Here is a 22854-nt window from a genome sequence, read left to right on the forward strand (position 1 = left end):
CATAATCAAAACAGGTTCTGTCCAGGACACAATGGAAATATGTCAAACAGGAATTTAACAATTTGCAAAATGCTCCTTGGTGCAGGCTTCCCTTTTAGCAGTAAACCTTTGATAATCACCTTGTCACTATGGTTTTCCTGCTGTTCTCATACTCCCTATATATAGCTATGTTTAGACTGCCTTTCCCTAGCTTGCTTGTATTGTATGTAACAAATATTTTTTTCAAAATCAAGATACGGGACATTCTCTACTCCCCTTCTATCAATACAAGCTCCTACTGTGTTCTGGAGTACACAGTATCCCTTCTTTTGTCCTGTTAGCTACAGTGAAGGGGAGGAAGATAAAGATTTTCTTAGCACATTGGGAAAGTGCATGTATGTGCCAAAATAGTTTCCACTCTCTCTTTCCTTTTACCTCATCATTGCTGTAGAATCAGGAGATAAGAGCAACAGCTTAAGTTGAAACTCAAATTGCCACTATAAATATTGTGAAATGATTATGCAAGACTATCCAGAATTTGGAAAAGCATTAAAGAACTTTAGCGTTTGTACTCAGATGCTTAATCCTTGGAAAAAATCAATTAGGAAAAAAGTCATTGACCTGGAGTCTATTGCTGATCTGGGCACTGGATTGAGAACTGAATTGGGCATTGCATACACTTGTCATCGCTATTCAACACTACCAGTTTGATCTAGTGTCTTTGTACTGAAGGAAGCAGGTTGAAGTTAAGACTTGCAGTCACATCAGGAGTCAGGGCTGGGCAGAAGCTCGTCTGTGCAGATGGACACTCTCATTCCTCCAGACCGCTTAAGACAACATGTTACCCAGAGCTGCCATGCATCTAGGATCAGTGCTACAGAGTGGAAAGGAAGGAGCAGAAGTCCTGCTTTTGGACTGCACTAGCTGTTAGGTTAATTGGGTCATCTTATGTACTCTCGAAGACCTTTTAGGAGTATGCCAGATACTCCTCAAGTGGCAGTTAATGCACCTCTGCTCATAGATCAGATGGAACATCAACACAAAGAAATGGGTCTAAATGTCAGAAATGCATTTTTTACTTGCACTTTCCCATAGCAAAAAAATGAGTACAGTTGCCTAAGCAGCCCCCTGGTTTTCATTGACCTAAGTGATTAGGAGCTTGAGACTTCAAAATTGTGCAAAATTGTGCAAAATGGCCATTTTGCTAATCAGAAAACTGAAATTAAGTGCTATGATGATGGTTTGCTTCTTATTATGATAGCATAAAGTCAGCAAAAGTGCTAGGAAAAGAGTATGAGTAAAGCTCATCAGTGCCCTACTTGTCCTGGTATGTCTAAGCACAAGGTGTTTTCAAAGCTGTGCTTTGGTAAATACCTGCTGGTTGTCTCCTGTGAAAGGGTATCACAGCTGCTTGGAGTGCCCTTCATTCCTCCTCGCAGTCAACAGAGGTGTCCTCTCAGGTACAGCTGTTGATGGAGGGCTTTAAGGTAACAGAGACCAGGTTCAGATTGAATATTAGGAAGAAATTCCTTACTGTGAGGGTGGTGAGGCACTGGAAAAACTTGCCCGGAGAATTTGAGGATATCCCATCCCCGGAAGTGTTCAAGGCCAGGTTGGATGGGGCCCTGAACAACCTGTGGAAGGTGTCCCCTGCCCATGGCAGGAGATTTGGAATTAAAGGATCTTTGAGGTACCTTCCAACCTAGGCCATTCTATTATTCTGTGCATAAGGGAGATGGAGAGGGTTTTGTTTTACAATAGGATAAGCTTTTTATGGAAATGGTCACACCTAGGCAAAGTTTGAGAACCTCTGTGTTCTAGGAAAGCTATTTACTCAGAGTCTTGGTATATCAAAAAAACATTTTATGTTGATTTCTGGTTAATGAGCAGTGAGAAGGAGGCAAAGATATCAGGCCCATGGAGGCACATCAGTCTAAATAATGATATGGTTGATTAAGGTGAGGAGATTGAGGGTCAAAGAGATTATGCAAATCTCAGGTAAATGTTTATGTTAGGGTGGGGATCACTGTCTTGTTTAGAAGGAAATTTAAGACCTTTAATCTTTGCTTGCTGGAATAATGTGGAGACATTTTTCTTTGATTAAATTATATGCTAACCCCTTGCATGCTAGTGCATTGCAGCTGCACCCTCATTATCCTTCTTTAGAGAATAGGAACTTAACTTCCTAGATCTTGAATTTTGCTGGATTGAGGCCTGTTCATGGTTTATGGTGCTTCTCTACCAAAGTACAGGATTGTACAAAATCCCTCAAAAACCTTCTAGCTGCTGACCTGCACCCCTGGGAATCCCAAGATCCATCCTCCTTGAGTTGTCTCACTGGTAAACGTGTTCTAGAGCAGAGTTTATACCACAGTTCTCCAATTTCAAATATAGGGCCAACTCTTGAGCAGCTGTCATCATGGAACTCCATATTTGGGCACTCTGAAATACAGCCTATGATGTGTGTTCCCATTGAAAGCATCTCTGTTCATAGAGAGAGCCTGCTAAACTCATCGGTGTGTTCAGTCTACCAAACATGGGCCAAGAAGTGCTGATCCAAAGTCCACGTTGCAGTGAGTTCCTCTTGTTGACTGCATTGTCATCCTGCACAATAGATGCAGGATTGCTGTGACCACAGATCCCACTGCACATCACCAGTGCTGCCTTGGTCAGGAACAGCTGCACAGGTAGTGACTTTGGTGGGAGAAGAAATGGAAAACTCTTCAGAACACCAATATTCAGTCAAGGTAAAGGGCTACAAAAGCAGCATTAAACCATCCGTTTTTAACACCACCAGACAGATTCTCCTTTCTCCAGAAGGAGTCAACATACATAGAACATCTTCTCAATACACCCCTGTGTACTATCAGCCATTAGCCCTCTAAGAGGCCTGCACCAAGTGGTAAACTGCCAAGAGGCTCAGCTCAGTGACATTCCTTTTTCTAATTTGCTTGCTCTGTGATGAAAGCAGCACACTGCAGGAGCATTTTGCACTGGGTAATATTGCTGCCATTGTGTATTTGGTTGATACGCTGAGAGATGATCTCCAGCTGCAAGACTTCAAATGTGAGAGCTTTACTGATGTTTTTGTTCTTGTTAATTTTCCTGCCTGTATTGGAAGAAGAGTCTGGTTGATGAAGAGGAGTGGAGAGTATTAATTTTCATTTACTAAGCTGTCTAGAAATAATTTGAACCACCCCCACAGCTGAACAAGTAGATTTCAGAGCCAGGGAGGTTATCAACACCAATAAAAATGCAGTTGTCATGTAGTTTAGACACTATGCATGGGCAAAAACCATCTGGTGTAGTACTCATGCAAACTGAAAGTATTTCTATAACCTCTGACCCTGCTTGTAAACAGCAGATTCCAGGAATTCTGCTGGAAACCATACATTACTAAGGCAAAATTGTGCTTAGCAATAAACATGCTTCCCTCAGTGAAAGAATCTGGAAGTAGAAGAATGTAAGACCTTGAGATGCACTGCTGATTGTGGGGAAACCGCCGAGGCCATCTCCTGCCTAGCAGCTGGGAAAACACCCATCCTTGTGGAGTTCCTGGTGCAAATCTGGAGCGCAGACATGGCTGTTTTGCATGAGCACCTTTTTAATGTGCTATCAGGCCAGCACAGGCGGCCCTGCAGGGCCAGGGCTGAGCACGCACGCCATCAAAGCTGCCTCTCGCGCCAAACGGGAAGTCATCGGAGGAATTCAAAAATCTGAGTGGGACAACAGGATGGATATATGTTAATGGCAACAGGAAGATGGAGAAGCAAGTAGGTGAGAATGGGAAAGACAGAAAACACAGTAGCAGTCCAAAATGAATAGTGGCCTTGGACCTGGAGAGGTTTCCAGTGATCAAAGAGAAGATTGCTGAAAGTTGATGGAGGAGGAATGGGAATTTTGCATTGGAGCTAAACATAGGAGGGAACAAGAGGAATTCAAAGTGGATGACTGTGCTTCAAGGATGAGAAGCACAAGCTACTTTTAGAATAACTAGCATGGCTCCTCTTACCTCAGCAGTGCAGCTTCATGTTCAGGAATCCCCTGGCAGCTGAGGGAGGGAGGTGGCAATCAACTGACAACTCAACGTGGCTTCTGATTATATCGCCAGGGGTAAAGAGTGATCTGTTTAGAGCTCATCCAGGGTGTTCATACACAATTTGACCCATACTGGAGCCACATCTAAATAAAACCCCAAAGGTTGTCATGTCCATGGAGAATAGAGCACATGTCTTTTTGAAACATTGCACATGTTTCAAAAACCCAAGTTTCATAGTCTGTGTGATAAAAGTGTGGGGCAGATAAGACAGTAGAGTTTTCTCCAAAAAAAAGTAGAGGTGGATTGTTCTAGAATAAAATAGAATTAATCTGTTGCTGGTGGTGTATATTGGTATGTCAACAAAAGGTAGGGAGATTGTCAGGTAAAGGCTTACAATGCCAGTTTATGGCTGTTAGCCACTGCCATCGTGTTGCTGCCTCAAATGGACACACTTCATGTGCATTTAGCTATGCAAGAAAAACTTCATCTCTTAAAGGCAATAAAGCAAAACAAGGCAACGCCCCCCAAATATGAGATCTATTTAATATCTAATTCATTTCTGTGTAGATGATAGAAATAAAGGCTAAAGCAAGTATTTTCTATATTTAGAGTATATTTTAATTTATCAACATTCAGATTTCTCTCTGAGTGCTCAATTTTTCAGAATAGAAAATTTGCATATTGTTACTGGTAGATCAAGCTGACAAAAGTGGTACTTGGCAAAATCTTGTTTTTTAGTCCAGAAGGTCCTAGTAGTTGCAGTGTGCTGTGATAGCTAAGCCAGCCTGTCAGCCCATGGTGGCTCACAGAGGTGAGGGTGTCCATCTCTCCCTGCTCTCAACCATGTGATCCCAGCTTTGTGGGCACTGTGAGCTGCGATTCACGTCTGCTAGATGTGCAAGGTGCTGTACTCCATTCCTCATTTTTGCTTATCGGGTCCCTGAAGCTCCCTAATGGGAAAGGGAGCAGACCTGCACCCACTCTCGTATTTACAATGTGTGGAGCCTATCTAACACACCCCTGCACAAAGAGGGCACTCACCCTTCCTGCCTCTTGCAGCTTCCTGTTTGCACTGCTGGCTTTGTGCTGGCTCTGGCAATTCCCTGTCTCTCTTGAGGCAATCCAGCTTGCTAACCCGATAGGAAACAACTCACTTTTTTAATGAATCATGACTCTGCTAATTTAGAAGGCTAAATTAGTTCATAAAAGGGTCAAGTGCATGCCAGACAACTGAAGACAAGTGGTGTGGTTGTGGAACTGGGAATGCCAAGGTGGTAGAAGGAGGAAAGTCTGTTCATTGAAGTGGCAGAAGTAAGCACTTCATCTCAAGTCACCTTAGCATTTTTTAACTAAACAGGCTCAAGGGATACCATTGCAAAGGTATTAGCAATGAGAATTAGCTAAGGGACAATCCTGTGCTGCAGGAAACCATGCTGATGAATCAGTGGGGTGTTGTCCTTCCTTTGAATCAGTGCTGTCCTGATGAATTCTAGGATGCAGTTGCTGAAAATGTAGTGGTTCAAATGTAGCAATTGAAATGAGATATAAAATCAAGTTCTTGAAAGGCAGGTTAAAGAAAAAAAAAACATTAATAAGAAAGCCCACAGTTTTCAGGGGAAATTCCATAGTAAATCATGTTAAAATACAAAAGTTAAAATTATTCACCCAACAAAAGTGAAGGAAGAATTTCCAGTGTTTGCAGAAAAAAGTGTCTTGTCCTCAGGCAAGCAGCGTTTGCTACCTCCAGGACAGTGACCACTCTTTTCCAACTTGAACACAACACCACCCACCTACCAGGTGACCTACCAGGGTATCCCCTGTAGCCTTCACACTTGGACCAGAATCCAGAGATACACCAGGGACTGTGTGACCACAGGCACACATCCCTGCTGCCTGTGCCAGTCTCCCAAAGGGATCTTGCAGAGGTGGCACAGATCAGGACCCACTCTCCTACCTGTTGGCTGGGGAAATTATAAATAATGGGGACAACAAAACTATAGCATTTTAGTAAAGGAGGTTTTTGGCTGTTTGGGTTTTTTTTTTAACAAACAGACATTCTTTGATTAATTTTCAAAGACAGAGACTTCAGACAGATGTCATAGATCAGTTTTCACCTCTGCAGCAATATTTAAAGAACTGAGCATGCTTAGTATTTCACCAAAAGAGACTGTCAGTTACTGATAGTTCATTATCAAATGAACTATCAGTTACTTTGCTGAAACTTTGTTTTGCTTCTGTAATATCCATGGGCTGGAATGGATATTTGCAAGCCATCAGCCCAAAGCTCAGCTACAGCCTTGGCTAGTATGATGATGGAAGGTTGGGTCCAATTGTTTCAAGCAAGAGAACTGAGACCCTGGTCTGTGAGGTGCACAGAATCTTCAGGTCTCAGGAGAAAATAGTGCACAAATTCACTGGAGTGGAGGCATACAAGATGTGAAATTCAATGCTTCAATGAGCTCTGCAAAAGTACTAAGCTATTTGCAGCCCATTCTCAATAATGTGTAAATTCAAAAGTTAGAAACACTCTGATGGTTCTATGTGTGCCTTGCTTTGGGTTTTGTCCATTTCTGGCTGCTTTGCCACTGATATTATTAATTTCATTTCCTTTCAACCTAATTTTTTCCCTTCCCAGTCCTTCTATTTTTTTCCCTCCAGTTCAGGTCAGCATCTGGAGATTGAGCTGTTGGGTGAGATTTCATCCTATTGCTGGACAATTTTACCTGTTGACCCAGTGCCTGCTGTGACTTTGGCTAAGATAATACAATTCATTCCATGCCATTCTCAGTAGGAGCAGAGAAGAAATTGTTTCATTCCATGAGCACAGAACAATGATGATACAACCAAAACCAAATAAATGTAAACACAGAGCACTAGTTACCCACGAGCCAACGTTTAATGCAGGTCCAAGGCAGGATGAATTTTCTTGGCTACCATCACCTGCCAAAACACACCCTGAAAGAACAGACACCCAATGCTGTGCTTTGAAAGGTTCAAAACTTGTGATCCAACTGTTAATATCCCCCAGACTGTAAATCACAGCTCTTCTAGCCTGCAAAATGATACCAGCTGAGTGCAGGCTCAGAGACCAAAAAGAGTTGCATCAGCCTTCAAAAACAGTATAGTAATTCATCTCTTTGATTTGTCAAAATATTTTAATAGGTACAAACATGGACTGAAAGCAAATGTTGGCATTCTGCCTTGTTTTGCTACCTCACACCCCTTTTCTTCCCCACAACCCCTTTTCCTCCTCACTGCAAAAAGTAAATACATTAAAGGAAAACAGATTTAGCCAAATTACCATCCTGCATGTGAGCCTGCCAGTTTTCATGGTATTGCAGTTAATAGCATGCACTCTTGGAACACACCACTTTGGATATCAAAGAGGGATTTGATCAGAAGGCTATGGGGTGTTCTGAGCAGCAACATTTGTCCCTCAGTTCACTTTGAAAGCTCGTTTCCATGTACAATAAAAGGAGCAATACACTTTTGTGCAACTGCTACCCAACACCCACAATGAGTGATTATAAGTGAAAGGAACTACTGATTCTCTTAGTCATCTTCTGTCACAGATGCCCAATGACCAAACACTAATTGAGTCTTTGAAATCTTTTTCAAAGTAGATCTATGCAAACAGGAGGGAACAAAATTACTCCAAATACTTGTGGTTTTGTCGGTAGCTGCTGTGACTACTGATCAGTCCTCTGCTGCTCTTGGGAGACGAGAGATATGTTTTGAGATTCACAGTGGAAAGAGATGAACTGGCCTTGCAAACCACCCCCTAAATTAAGAGATCCCTATTGATACTGCAATACTAATGAAAAAACACATTGTGAGGATTTTGTTCTCTTGATGGTACTGTACGTCATGGAAGTAAAGAAGGCCAGATTAAGTCTACTCCTCAAACTTATGACTTTGGGACCAGAAAGTCTCAAATACACTCTTCCCAAGTCCTAATGTACTTGTGCTGTAAATGCTCTAGAACTCTCAGAGAAGCAGCTGAGCTTGATAGAAAAGGTACTGTTTCAACTCCTTCTCCCCACAAATCCTGGAATAAGGTCAGCACTCCACAACAGCTCTCCTTTTTTTCTTGGGACCATGAGAGGAGGAAAATACTAATTTCTTATCCCAGCTCAGGGAGGATGAGGAGCACCCTGGCATTTGGTCTTCTGTTTTTAGATGACTGGTGGCTGTTTTCCTGATGGGTCATTCATGGTAATCCTTTTGCCAGTTTGTGCTGCTGGTGGAAGCCCAGCAGCTGCTTCCTCTGCAGGGTTTGAGGGCTTAGGTCTGCCTTCCTTGAGTAGGAACCATTCTCTCGTGCCCTGAGCAGAAGGAGCCTGGAACAGGGTGAGGTCAAGTACATGCCTGTTTCACAGGGTCATATCCCCAGCAGAGCTGGGCAGCAGGGCCAGTATTCACAGTAGTGGTGACATTCCTGCACTGGGAAGAGTACAGATGTGCTTGCTAGAGACCTGTGAGTTCATTTTTCTGAGCCCTTAACAATGTCATTGGACTGCAGTACTTGGGAGCATCTAGTCAAGGCTTAATTGTGTCATATCCAGTGAGTTCTTGGTCATGTCCCTCTTTATTTTTCTCACCTTCCTGTGCTTTTCTCTGGCCAATTGAAATTTGAAAGCTATAAAAAGAAGGAATCTTTTACTAGGATCTATAAGTGCATAATTTTTCCTCTCATTGTGAATATTAACATTGCTGATATCCATCAAATTTACTTGCTGCTTGACATGTTGGTGTGAATATATACAGCTCTCTTTCCTGAGGATAGCTGAAGTGACAGATGATTTCATTGTTGGGTGTACAATAGGCATAAGTACAATGGAAAAGAAGGACTGGCAGCTGTTATGGTGATATGTTTTTAAAAAACATGTATTGCCATCTTTTTCTTCTGTGTGGTATGCAATGATAATTAGGAGTGGCAAAGTGAACATCCATTTGGCTGCTTCACAGTGATTCAGAGTTGCTGCTCCACAGCCTGTATCATCACCTTCCAGTGTCTGACACTGCAGTGAGTGTCTTCAGGAACCACATATTTCTATTTCTGAACTCGTGCGCAAAGACAGCAAAGGAACTGCTGATTCTATGAACCAAAATCTAGCAGTCCTTACTTAGGTCAGCTCCAGATGCTTCAGTTCTGTCCATGATATGCCCACAGCATCATCCACCCCGGAAATAACCTCAGGTTGATTTTCTCTGCCCTCAGTTTTCTCTCTCAAGGTTTTTTCTCTACTCTGACATGAACTTTCTGTGATGTTTCATGCCCACACCATACTATGGTGATAAAACTATAGTACTGTACAGACTATTCAATGACTAACCTGGAACTGAAGAGTAATCTTTACATCTCTGCTGAATTTGACTTGTATTCCCAATACCAGCCAAAATACAAAAAACTGCAGCAAGTCCAGATATGATTGATGGGCAATAAAGTACCACAGCCCCCTTGAAGTAATAATCTGTACTCTCTGCTGATAGCCATATTTCCCAGCAGCTCAGGATCCCACGATCGGGGGGGATCTACATTTTTAGGTAACATGGTAGTTGCCCAAAAATCGCAAAAATGAGCGAGCAGGTAGAAGAGAAAAAGCAGAAGAAGGCATAGAGGTGCTGTAATTGTAAATGTGGATTCAAAGCCAGTAGCTGTCAGTACACTGCAGTGCTCAATGTGAATTGCACAGAGCTGAGAGGTCTGTTGAAGGTGGTGTTTATGAAACAAGAGTTGATTCCTCCTGTTAAAGGTAGTCTGGGAAGGTAAAGCATCAGCACAGGAATCAGATCTTGGCAGGCTGGTGTTTTGATAGGAGAAATATCACAACAGGAGAGGGGGGCTGAGGCATGAAGGGCTTTCAGAGAAAAAAGCAGAAATGCGGCTCCATTTTCCTCACTGTTTGATTTTCTCCCCTAATGCCCTGCATGCCACATCACCTGAGCATATTTTGCTCTCCAGCCTATCTCACCACCACTATCCCATATGCTAAGGAAAAGGTGTGCTCCTGGTTTTCCATGCAATCCCTTAATGATTTACTCAGTCAACCTCTACAAATTGAAGCTCTTTCCCTCCTTATGCATCACTGTCATACTCTTCCTGTACTTGTGCTTGGGAGGCTTTTTGCTTCCAGGCCTGAAGAGGCAGGCTGGGAGGGCTGAAACCTTGCTCTTATTTCAGAAGCAGGCTGTTAAGCAGCAGTGTGGAGATTGCAGGGCTGCAAGGAGCTGTGCCAGAGCCACCACCAGCAGCATCTGTGGCTAATGAGGGATGTGGTGTCCATGAGCAAGTCCCATGGTCAGGTGCTCAGTGCAGGAGGTTTGCTGTGATCTCATCCCTGTCCTGGGACTGTCTGCTTCAGGAATACAGGTAAGGCTGCAAGAATTGCAGTTGGTCTTGGTGCTGGTGGTGGTGTCAGGGATGGTGACACAAATACTTCATGCAGGATCTGGTAAAATCCATCCTTTCTTGGGAAAGGGGACTTAATTTTGGAACCTGTCAGGAGAATTCATTGTTCCCTTGTAAAAATCCTGACGTATGAGGTATTTCCTTGCTACTGCATATAGTTAGTCTACATGAGCATTCAGGATTTCCAATGCTTTTCTAATATAATGAGTGTCAAGGCTGTCTGTAAGGCAACTGTTTCTTGTAGAAATCTTAGGCTTCTGTTGTGTGCTGGATCTTTTTCAAGCACCAACTGTGTGCATGTTTCAAAAAGAAAAATCTAGTTATCATTGCTACAAGCTTTTGAGAGCTCTGTGGTAGGATAAAATATGGTAAAAATAAGGCAAGATACTAAATTGTTGCATCATGAAATTAATTTACTGAATGTAATAAAGAAATCTGACATGGTACTAAAAAACTTGAATGTGTGAAGGCTTTACTACACATACAGCCTTCAGTCTCTCACCTTAGTTACAGACAGCTGGCTTCCCATTTTACCTCACTATGTGTTGGCACATAGAGTTATTTTTAACTATTCTTTTTATCTGAAAAGTGAAATTCAGAGAAGTTGGTGAAGACTGAATTGCATTTCAAGAAATAGGCCTTGTAGTAAAGTATGAAGATCCTTGATCTTGGCTTCTGGTTTGCTATATAACTTGGGTTAATTCCTATGTGTGTTTTGGATCAGACTGAGCCCTGTAAGTCAGTCTGATTTCAGTTGCAAAGGGGCAAAAGCTATGAGATGGGATCTTCTGGCACTAAAATCATCCTATTCTTGCCCCTTTCTCATGGAGATGATGAGGAAGAATGAGAAAGAGCAGAGGAAGGAGGGATAAGTGAGGATTTTGTGGATTTTAGCAGTTCCACAGAGGCAGAGGGAGAAGAAAAGACAAATGGGACTGGCAGGGCTGTGTTTCCGCATAACTGTGTGAAAAAAAACCCATTTATTACCAATAGTTCTCTGTCTCTTTGAAGGATTGAAAAATAATTAATGAGCAAAAGTTCATTTCTGTTTGGTTTATCCTTAGTTTAACAGCAAAGTTTTCCCTTTTGTAAGAGGAGGTGAAATGTTTGATTGTGCCTCTGTGGTTATCCTCATGGCAGGTGTAGAACCTGTGGTAGATTGCCCTGAGGCACTTGCAGTGAGAGAATACTAAATGGCTAAAACTTGGGCTTGCTCTTGATGTAGGAGGGCACTTGTGTAGGAATCCACAGCTCACAGTGACCCAGGGAATTTGTGCTGGACTGTCACTAGGCAGGGACACAGAGGCCATCTGAACTCCTTCCAAACCTGGCCAAGGTCGGCATTTCTGTTACACTGGGAAGCTGTGCAGAACACTGGTGGGTCCATAACTGGGTGATGCTGGCTTATTCCAGCTGCAACAGTGCCTGTGAAACTGGAGTCTGTGAGAGAGGATTTACCCTCGTGTGTCATGGGTGGTGCAGAGTTTATGGATGCAGCCTCTCTCACAGCTGCACCACCTCCTCCAAGTTTAACTTCCTTCCCAAAGGCAGCAAGAAAGCGAGAGTTTAAATGGCAAAACAACTTAGATTTCTTTACCTTGGTCTATGCCTATGTAAATGTTCAGCTTCTTACCATTCTTTATAAATAAATTCTGTGTATTCTCAAGCTCATGAAACAGAATTAACTCAAAGAAAGGAAGGTATAGCTGTGTAGTAACATTTGCTAAATGTTAGTAAGCATCTTAGCTGTGTGTCTTTGTCATTGTGACAGCCTTTGACAATAGCTTTTGGAAGAATGACATAACAACCTCTTATTCTTTGAAGGACCCTTTTTGTTCTTTAGTTAAGGTCTTTTTAGTTTTTTTCTTTAGTCATTTGGTGGTTTAGGTTGTTGTTTTTTTGTTTGTTTCAGCTCAAATTCTTTATTATTTTAAGATTTAAAGCATTCCAGTCCCCTAGGGTAAGGCTTCTCAAACCTATTTGGGAAGAAAACTCTGCAGACATCCTTATTTCAAATGCAAACAAAATGCTAGACTGCATTTTGAATATTGCTTATATTTACTCAACTTTGTGGGTTTTGGTAGCTTTGCTGAGACGATTGTGAGTTGTCTTTTTCTTATCCTTGTTTCATCTTTTATTCAGTCCTTTGCTTTATATTCTCTTTTTATTTCCTTTATTTTTTAGGCAGCCTTGTTTAGCTCTTGCATTTTTTCTCCCACTTTCCAAACTTCAAAAGAGTAAAAAGTAAGTCTAAACTCCAAACTGCTTTCTCAGGTGATTTTTGGGCCACTTGGTGATAGACTTCTTTTATTTTCTGTTCTGTGTCTCAAGTCACATGACTGTATCTCTGTGAATAAAAGCAAGGGTGTCTTGTCTGTAGCGTGAAACACTCCTGAAACCAGGAAGCTCATAGGTGGTGATTGGAGCTGTAAGGAGAACATTCCTTAATCATGTATTTGAACCTTTTGTTTGTCACTTGCAGTCTTTGTTTTGGAATGTACACACTTTTCTGAACCAGGAATCCTTCATCCCTCTCTGCCCACCTTTGTCCATTGTTTGATGAATTAAAAATATATTGGGAGGTAAAGTGGAGAGTGAATTCAGAGATAGGAAGATCTTAATGTTTGCCTTTATTGCCTCTTTGTGTGGTTCTGCAGAATAGGACTGGAGTGGCATCAGAGGGCAGGGGGACTTGGTGGGGCCAAGAGGGCAGACAGTCCAGGCCTGTCTTCTCTTTTGGGAGACAGGAGGGCTCTTGATGGGAATAACTGAGAGCTTTATAACCCAGAATTTACCTACATCTCCTCCTTTTCTTGTCTGGCATTTGACATCATTTGGGGCTGGGTGGCAGAAAGAGTCAGAGGGCAAAGGTGCAAGCTGTGGAAAGAGTCTAGCATGCCTTTCCCAGATATTGCTTGTTTATCCTCCCGTTTACTTTCTGTTCCCATTTTACTGGTACAGAGTTGAATTATGGTGGCTGGGCCAATCAATAAATGCTCCCACGTTTAAAGCCAGACCTTTCTGATTGGCTCTTTTTAACCTGAGTAATTTCTCACCTGGCTGAATGCACAACTACACAGGCAAATGTACCACCATAGTGTGAATGAGAGCACCAAAGGGCAAATGAAAAAGTGAGGAAAAGAGACAAGAGGCTGCTGAAGTCGGTATGACTGCTGAGAGATGTGCCTGTCAAATCTCAATGCCAAAGTGTGATCACAGCAGCAGAGCAGTGTGTGTCATGCTAGAAACTCACCAAGTGTTTCTCTTGAATGTCTGGAAAGGCATCTGTCTTCCCTTGTCAAGGCTTGTTAGTGTGCTTTGTCAAGAACACGAGAATTCTGTTATCTTCATCTGACTGGACAAAGGCAAAAATGGCTTTCACATCTGCAAAATGTCACTGCCCTCTCAGAAATGTAGCCCTACTGAGTAAGTGAGTGATTTCTTCTAGTAACTGCTCATTTTAGGACTAGTCAAGGAGCAAGGAAGATAAGGAGCACAGTTCAGTAACAATGGCACTTGGCTGCTGTGTGTTCTAATGTCCACCTTGAGTCATTTTTATGTGCAATCCAAATATCTGGGCCAGGCATTTTGGTAGCCACAGCTCAGCACAGAGGGCGTTCAGCTCTGAACAGATAAACTCTTGTTAAGTGTGATCTCCCTACCAAATCCAGTCTCTAAGAAATGCTATGTGTTGGGGTGTATCCATAATCCTACCAATCACAAGGGATGGTGTCCTGGTTTAGGGCAAATTTGGGAGGAAACTTCCAAAGGGGTCCCTCTAGAAAGCAGATTCAAGTGGGACACTCCTCAACTGGTTTGGAAAAAGATTTCTTTGGAGAAAAGTGGAAAAAATCTGTTTGTTTAACAAGAAAAGTATTCACAAGCATTAAAAAAATGAATAATATTAAACAATAAAACCTCTCACTGTTCTGAAGAGATGGCAAATTCAGAAAGTCCTTTCAATGGGCTGTAGCTCAACTCACTCAGTCTGTTATCAGTCCCTCTGCACTGGAAAATGCAGCATCCCAGGCCATGGTGGGCCACAGGTGTGAGCTCCTGGTGTTTTTCTGGGTTTTCAGTACAGAGCAGGTTTGAACAGTTCCAAGAAAAAGAAAAGCCACAATCCGGGGAACTTCTCTGCCTCCTCTACCAAGGAGAAAGCCCTTGATGTCTCCTGACAGGTGTTGCATGTTAAAACCCTGTCACCAAAACCACAAATGGGAACGGGACTCTGTAGTTAAGCCATTTGAATGGGAAGCTGTAGGGTCCATCCCCTTACTCAACAACCTGAATTTCTTTTGGGGCTTTGCATTACTGTAGTAGGGCAAGATGGTTGGGCTGGACATCTGAGTGGATGAAAAGCAGAACCAAGTAAGCTGGGGCCAGATGAGAAAAATGCCTGGTTTCTTCTGACCTCAGGCTGCTGCAGAACAGTATCTCTGGGATGCCTAAGGAGAGGGGTGGGGAAAACCTGCAATCTGTCTTCCCTTCTTTTTACACATAATAATCACTAACAGACCAAAAACATCTTTTTCAGGTAAAGTATACTTCACTCTTAAAGAATGACATTTATTTTCCTCTGGAGTCCTGACAATCTTGGATACATTGCACAGGGAAAGTAAAAAATACAGGACTTGGTCTGTGCTTTGCTAAACTCATATGACACATGAATATGCTCCCCAAAATGAGGAAAGCCCTTTCCCTTCAGTAGTAGAAATACAAATGGCCTGTACCTGAGAGATTCACAGGTGGGTAACAATTTGTCTTCTAGTGACTAGTAGGTGTTCAGCTTCCACTGAAGCCAATTTGAAACACCTCCTGGAAATGGTGTTCTACTGATTTCTGTGAAATATTTAGAAAGAGATATTTTTGACAAGAGGCCTGGGATCATAAATGTCATCTGAAGTAATTCCTAGAACTTTTTGATGGGACTAAACATGCTGCAGGGACTCACGTCCCTCACCAGGATTCCATCCAAACTCTCCACTGAGCAGTGTTGTAATTGCAATATATAAAAAAGGTTGATTTAATAGCTTTCATAGCTATAGAGTCAATTGGCCTTTTAAATGGGTCTTATTTAAATGCTTATATATGTTTTTATTTATTGCTGGCTTAGCAACATAAAGTTACGTGCCTTTGCAAACTTACATTTTTTTTACGAATTAAAAAATAAAAGCGCCCCCCAAACTAGATCCTTTGCCAGCTGGTTATGGATCTGTGTTGGTAAACAATGGAAAGTAAACAGCAAATCACATAATGTTATATTTGTGGGTTTGTCTCTGTTGGTGTCTGCAGCCAACTACCTTTGATTCAGGAGATAAGAGTACATGTAGTTCATGGGTGCTTACAGTAAATAATGTGACATTTGGGAATGAGATATTGCAGGCAGTGCATCATTTCAACATCATCCTTGCCAGTGTTTGCTCCAGAGTACTTTTAGGATGCAGTAGCCTGTTCTGGCTACCTCCTAGGCCTCCAGATGGTAGAAGATTTAGCTTTATGTTTTAAGTTCTAGATCACACAGAAGAGGAGGGGTTAAGCCCAAGTTTCCTGTATCCCAACAAAGCACTCCTTTAACCTTGGTTAATTTGAAGTCTGAATGTTTCTATTTTTCATGGAAGGGCAATCTGTTTAGACATATAACTTCAAAGGAGAGAGTTTTAGGGATTTAGGCACAGGATTTTTATTTAGGTTTTTTTTAAATTATTAATATCTGTATGAAGAAGAGGACATAAATCTAGAAGATAGTTCTTAGCTGCAGTTCTGGAATATGTGAAGAAATAACAGGCAAGGTGTGAATATCCAAATTCATCCCTACTTATAGCTGTGATTTAACTTTTCTAGACCCTTTCAGAGTTGCCTACATTATGGGGTGATGTTGCCTGTAGATGCTGATAATAGAGATGGGAAGGAATAAGTGCAACATGACAGTACAGAACTTTGATATCCTAGGCTTGGAAAACTTTATCTGAAACAATTATGGGTCCAAAACAACTGTCTTTTCCTGTTGCTATTTACCTCATGCAGTTATTTCCAGCTGAATTAATCATTCAAAAGACTGATCTGTTCAAATTTTTGAGTGCTGATCTCCCATCTTAACTCAAAATGAGAGGACAAGGGGTCAACAAATAGGCTCTTGTGCATTCCCACACAAAGGCCTCAAATCAAGAAAGACAGACTGCTTACAGTGAAAGAAGCAGAGAGTTCCACAGTGAGATAGCTGACATGAAATCTTTCTTCCCATTCCTGAGGCTATTTGACTCAAAATAACTTTTTTCCTACCTGTCCCTCCCACCCTCATAGCAACAGGAGCAGTGGGGCTGCCTTCGACTGTTTGCCTTCCTTGCCACCATTTCAGGCAAAAATTGCCATCCTATTTCTCCCACACACCCCCAAAAAAACCTTTTTTAAAGCCTGAGCTGATGTTTTAAAGCTCTCAAATGAAGTGTTTGCTAAAGAAACTTCAATAGCATTATATGTTAGTGCTTCAGTCTCAGTTTTTCTTGATTTATTACCAGCCCTTGGATAAGGATGCCCGCTTGGATCTTTATTTCAATTTGTGCATTTAAAAAATAATCTTCTAGATGGAGGCTGCAAGAATGCATTCAGATTAAGTCTAATCTGACCCCTCTGCAAAGAAAGCATGTGGGATCTTGGCCAGGGATGCCTGCAGGTAACCCAGTGACCTAGTATGTGTCTCAGGACTTTATGCTCTCTTGCCTTGATTTGCAGAATGTTACTGCCAGCCCCTACCTTGCAACCTTGGGTATTTAGAATTTCTAGGAGTTGTTTTGCCTTTCTCTAGGAGACTTGAGCCCTCTGGTTACAGTTACTCTCTTTGTATAAGTACCTGTAGATTGTAATCAAGTTAACTTTTGACCTTTTCTTTGATATGTGAAATCCCCAAATCACCGTTCACTGTGTCAATTTTGTGCCATTCTTATAGAAAACTTTTTTTTCCTTTTTCTTTTTTTTAATATTTTTTTCTTTTTGGTTTGTTTGGGGTTTTTTTGTTTTGTTTTGATGGGAACATCAAATGGTCAAACTTTTAGTTAAAGGAGCTCCCATGTACTAACTTGTATTTCTAACATGGAAGTACCATGACCTTTTCAGTATTAATGTGTAGGTGTTGGTTTATTGAGGTAGTTAAACATTAATATTCCTGTTTCACAAACTGAGAAACTGGACCTGAGCAGTCAGATATCTTACTCAGGGTCATTCTGGGGTGCAGTGATCCCTGCTCCCACTCTGCTGGATGTCCATGGCAGTGCTACTGCTCACATCCAAACCTGGACACCTCTTCCACAATGGCTTTGAGATGGTAGCTCCTCCCCTTATATGAATACATGTGCATTCCTTTGTTAGAAAAGCACTAAAAAATTGTGAGAATGTTGTTAAAGTTAAGAAATCTGACATGTCAAAGAAAAAAGCCACTATTAAAACAAGTGATAAATGTTAACATTTTCATACTTTAGGGGAGTATCTCAAGTCAGAGCATATGCTTCAATTTATCTTTCTACAAATACTCCTTGCCTCACCAAGTATGCAAACAACAGCAAAGGTAGAAGTAGCCAAAACCAAAGATGTGGTCAAATATGTTAACACAAATTCAGGTTGCAATTGAAAAGTGAGCATTACATTCTCTCTCCAAAGTTACCCTAAAAGATGCCTTTGCTTTTGAAATAGTCCCTGTAATTAACAACTAGGTTGGGCTCCTGTCATCAAACTGAGGAAAAACAGATGATCTGATATACACAAGTGGATGGAGGATTTTGCTTTTAACAGACATATCTAAATAACCTTCATTAAACACAGGCATAACTGATGCACCTACACATAGATTATTTTTGAGACACCAAAAACTGGCAGCAATGTCTAACTCAGAACAGGCTTTAGAGAAGCTTGAAAATCTAGTTGGCAGTGTCTAGAAGGAATACGAATTTTCTTACCAGGTTACGACCTTGCAAATTCCTTTATTGGGCTTGTTCTTTGTTAATATCACTGAGGCTGAGACTATTGCATTTCAATGCATCTAAATTCCTTTCCTTTGTTTGCCCCTGGAATGTGTGTTCTTAGTCACTTAGCTATTGAAGACTTGGGTGCCTTTTTGTCTCTAACCTGTCCTGGAACATTACTGTCTCCATGGCAGAAGAGAATAGGTATGGCTGATAATATTATCTATTTGACACTTTCTTCAAATAATGTCTCCTGAGTAGGAGGAACAGGCAGGCTAGAGCCTGCTCTTGGGTCACTTTGTAAACTTCTATGACAGCATTTCAGGCCCTTGCAATCACTAAGGGGCAGGAGGGAAGACTACTATTTCTTAGTTCAAAGGGCTCCAAAATGGGTAATCCAGTTTATCAGAAATTTGGATTATTCTCTGATCAAGCAGGTTGTGCTTTGGCAGAAGTAAACACAGTTTATAAAGGCCAGTTTGTCTCATCAAGAAGCATGAGGATAGCCAGAACAGACCAAATTTAGCCAAATAGTAGTAACACTACATTTTTTTTAGGGTCTTATCATTGATTTTAGAGGGAGGTAAACTGAAAGACAGCTGAGAAGTTTACTTGGTATGTATTTATAGCTTTTGGGTCCCAGTAAAACACAATTTATCAATCTGTGCTGTAATACTCACAATCAGTCTGATAAATCAGATATTTGATTCACGCTACCAGAACAATTCCAATTAATGGGACAGGGGAACCCCAAATATGTCCTTTCCCTCATTAACAACTCACAAAATTTAGAAAGGATAATCTCATCACTTCACAGGAAATAGTTCAACATGCTCTCATAGTTGTCTCCTGTCTTGTCACTGCTAGGACCAGAGTCACTAGGATTTGAGTAAAGTTGGGTATATTATTAACCAAAGCTTATGTAAGATGCTATTGCATCTGTTTCTATTTTTGCAGTTATTTGGGTTCTGTTGATTTTTCATGAGCAAAGTGCTGCCGGTGTGAGAGTGCTCATACAAAGAAATTGCAGTTAGCACTGGTCTGGTGACAAACTGAAATTCACAAGGAGGGTGTGTGGCCAGCCTGTGCTCCCTGCAACCAAAGGATGATGCCTTTCTTTTTGTGAGGGATCTGGAGGTAGGGCTGCAGGGCTTGGATGATGCAGCAGACGGGAACTGGAAGATGCCATGAGTGGTGGCAGGGTGCTGGGAGCAAGACCCATCAAGGTGGGCACTATCCCAAACTCAGAAGTACCAGATTCTGTGCAGGATCTATGCAATGTCCCAGGGCAGGGCTCCTCTCACAGACCAGCAGCAGAGCACCTCAAAAATTGTACTTGCAGAGGAAGCAGGGCAGGGTGTGCAGCTTTTCTCAGTCCTGTCACACGAGGCTGACTGCATGGCAAAGCAAGCATGTCCTGGACCAGCTCTGAACCTTTCCAAGAGGTTACAGGAATTCTCCAGAACAGTGCCAGCCTGCGTGAGCCCGGCGGTGCTGCCCTCCGCGGCACGCAGGATTGTGCCCTTGGGCAGCGGGTGGTGGGTGTGGATCGATGGAATACTACTCTGTGTAAGCAGGTAGTACTCGATGGAATACTACTCTGTGCAAGCAGGTAGTACTCGATGGAATACTACTCTGTGCAAGCAGGTGTCAGTTTGTCCTCTCACAGTTTCCCAGTACCGCCACTAGTCTGCCGACTTCCCTGCTCACCCCCTCCCTTTGCTGGACTTGTTGGGTTTTTTAGGAGAGGACAGGCAGGACTGAGGGAATCAAGATCCCAGAACGGGTGCAAATAGAAATTTTCTTAGAACAGGCATTTGTAGTCCTTCTGTGAATGATGGAACATGGAGAATAGCTCCTGGATTATTTTCCTGCCCACCCCTAACCTGTGTGATGGCACTGAACTCGCTGTGCTCTGAGCTGGCACGCTGCACCCCTGCAGCCCTGCTCCCCTGCAGCCCAGCCTTCCCGCTGCCCCAAACAGGATGCTGCAGCTCACTCAGTCCTGCACATGAGGCTGGGGAGCTGTGAAATGAGCCGGGATACTGCCTTGTGAGACGGGAGGGGGACAGTGCCCCAGACATACACAGCCACCACCGTGCCTAGCATTTAAGAGAATAGCCAAAGTCTCTGGGCTGCTGTGAGTCAAATGCACAGCACGCTTAAATGTGCCATGCTCATGTGCAACCTGTCAGGGGAAAGAGCTTTTTTAGTGTTTGGGCTTTGCCTGAACCACAGATATGCAGAACTACCTTAAACCCTTCAGTCTCTGCTGTGTTTTATCCCACATCAGGGGAAGGAGGGGGAAGCAGAGAGATACAAAGCGGGACTGTGGCTCCTGTGTGGAAATGCACGTCGGTTTATGGCGAGGGATCCCATCCCATATCTCTGATCCGCTTACCTGGGGGCAGCTGGGTGCCTGGCTGATGCTGACACTAAGCACAGCCCTGAGGAGGCATCCTGAGCCAAGCACAGCAGTTGGGGCTCCTCACCTGTCACCCCGAGGGCAGCTCACGCTGGGTGTCTCCAGCTGTCCCCAGAAGCCAGCCCAGGGTGAGATAGTGCCCTTAGAAACCTGGATGTTTTGCTGACTGAGGTCCAATCTTGCTTTCAAATCTTGTACCTATCCTCAGGGTTGAAAACCTTCTGGGGAGTGAGAGCACCTCAGAGTTCCTGTGAAGTCTGAAGTGTGGCTGTTTTTGAGAGGAAGATTGCCAGAGCATGTAACAGTTGTCTCTGGCACGAAACTACAGCAAAAAATGCAACTTATCTGTGCCGGTGACACAAAAGTATGTGTTGGGTCTCCCAACTTCTGTCTAGGCCATCTCACAGGGGGAGAGGGGGGTGGATTTTGTGGTTCCTTAGGAATATGGGGTGTACCTTTGGCTGTTCCAGGGAGCCCCAGAGCTTGGAGCTGTGGCTATGGAGCACTATTACTTCCCCATGGCATCTGGTAGATCAGGGGGTGAGCCCCTCTGGAGAAAGGCTGGCATCTTGAGGAGGGGAAAATGGGTCTGTTGCGTGAGAGTTGGTGTCTTTGACTTATCTTAGTCACAGACAGAAATAGCTGAAGGAAATAAGCAGTTTGATGTATGTGATGTTGCAAAAGAGTTTTCAAAATGAGAAATTTGTCTGCTTTTCCCAGGAAAGGGGAGGAGGGAGGAATCTGCTTTTCATCTTTCTTCTCTATTCTGCCATAATTAAAAAAAAAACAAAACAACCAACCAACAACCCCCTCCCCCCATAAACCAACTAACAAAAAAGTCAAAACCCAACAAACCAACCCCCAAATAAAAATAACTCACGGGACTTTTATTGTCTTTTAATACTGCTTTGCCAAGCTGGATAAAAATCGGTCAAGCCCCAAAGCTATTTGAGATCGGGGACTGAGACTTTAGGTGCCTTTTGGGGTCATAGGATGATAGTTCAGGTTGGAAGGGGCTTCACTGGATCATCTACTCCAACCTACTAATGGAAGCAGGGTCAAGTACTCCAGCTTATTAAATGAGGCTATATGGAAACAAAACCAAAGCCAAAAAATTCTTTTTACTTCAAGACCTGCAGTAATGACTGAAGTAATTAGAGAGTAACTATATGTGTGTGTGTGTGTTTGTGTGTGTGTGTGTGTGTGTTTTCCACAAGCCATGGTTGCCACAGAGCAACAGTTCTTTGGCCTTTTGTTACCTGTTGTACTCTTATGCCCTGACCTCCATCTTTGGAGCACAGAGGGATGGGTTGGATCTGAAGATGAAAATGGCCTGGCCCAGCTCTCACTCTTACCTAGACAGTAGAGCCACGGCAGGACCATACTTCCCAAAATCCTGGTTGCAATGGGCAAAATCCTACTGAGGATCTCTTGGCAGAGCAGCACCATCCATAGGGAAAGTGAGTGGCTGCAGAAAGCAAACCCTGGCCCTTCCATACCTCTCAAAACTTAGGAAAAATGACAGGGATTTTTCTGGAATAAATACAATGGAGAAAAAAAGTTGGAAAATTAGATTCATTTTTCCAAAAGCATGGAAATCAAGGTGGCTTTCTATTAACATCTGTCTTGCTTTTGCCTTCAAAGAAAGCAAGCCTTTTAACATTTTCCTATGGCGCAGTGAATCCAAACACAACAGTGACAAGCTGGTTCATGGGAACCGGAAACTGAGACGGGCTAGAAAACAACATCCTCAGGGGGAAAAAAAGAATGCTGCTTTCAGGGCTGCTTCTTTTTTATTTTTATTGCTATCGGAAACAAGTGACCTGCTGCAGCCAAGTAGGCCTGGGGCTAAAATAAAAGGACCTTCAAAAGGCAACCAAAATACACAGACCAAATTATGTACTCAACATGAGCATAATTGCTACTGTGCGGTCCTTTTCCCCTACCAGTGCCTATAATTTTAATTTCTGAGGGAAAACAACTGTAACTGGAAAGTTTCTGTGCCTCAGTTATTGTTCCCAAAGGAGAAAAAAAAATTGAGCAA

The sequence above is a fragment of the Molothrus ater genome, chromosome 3 (assembly GCF_012460135.2).
Source record: "Molothrus ater isolate BHLD 08-10-18 breed brown headed cowbird chromosome 3, BPBGC_Mater_1.1, whole genome shotgun sequence".
In the NCBI taxonomy this organism is placed as follows: domain Eukaryota; kingdom Metazoa; phylum Chordata; class Aves; order Passeriformes; family Icteridae; genus Molothrus; species Molothrus ater.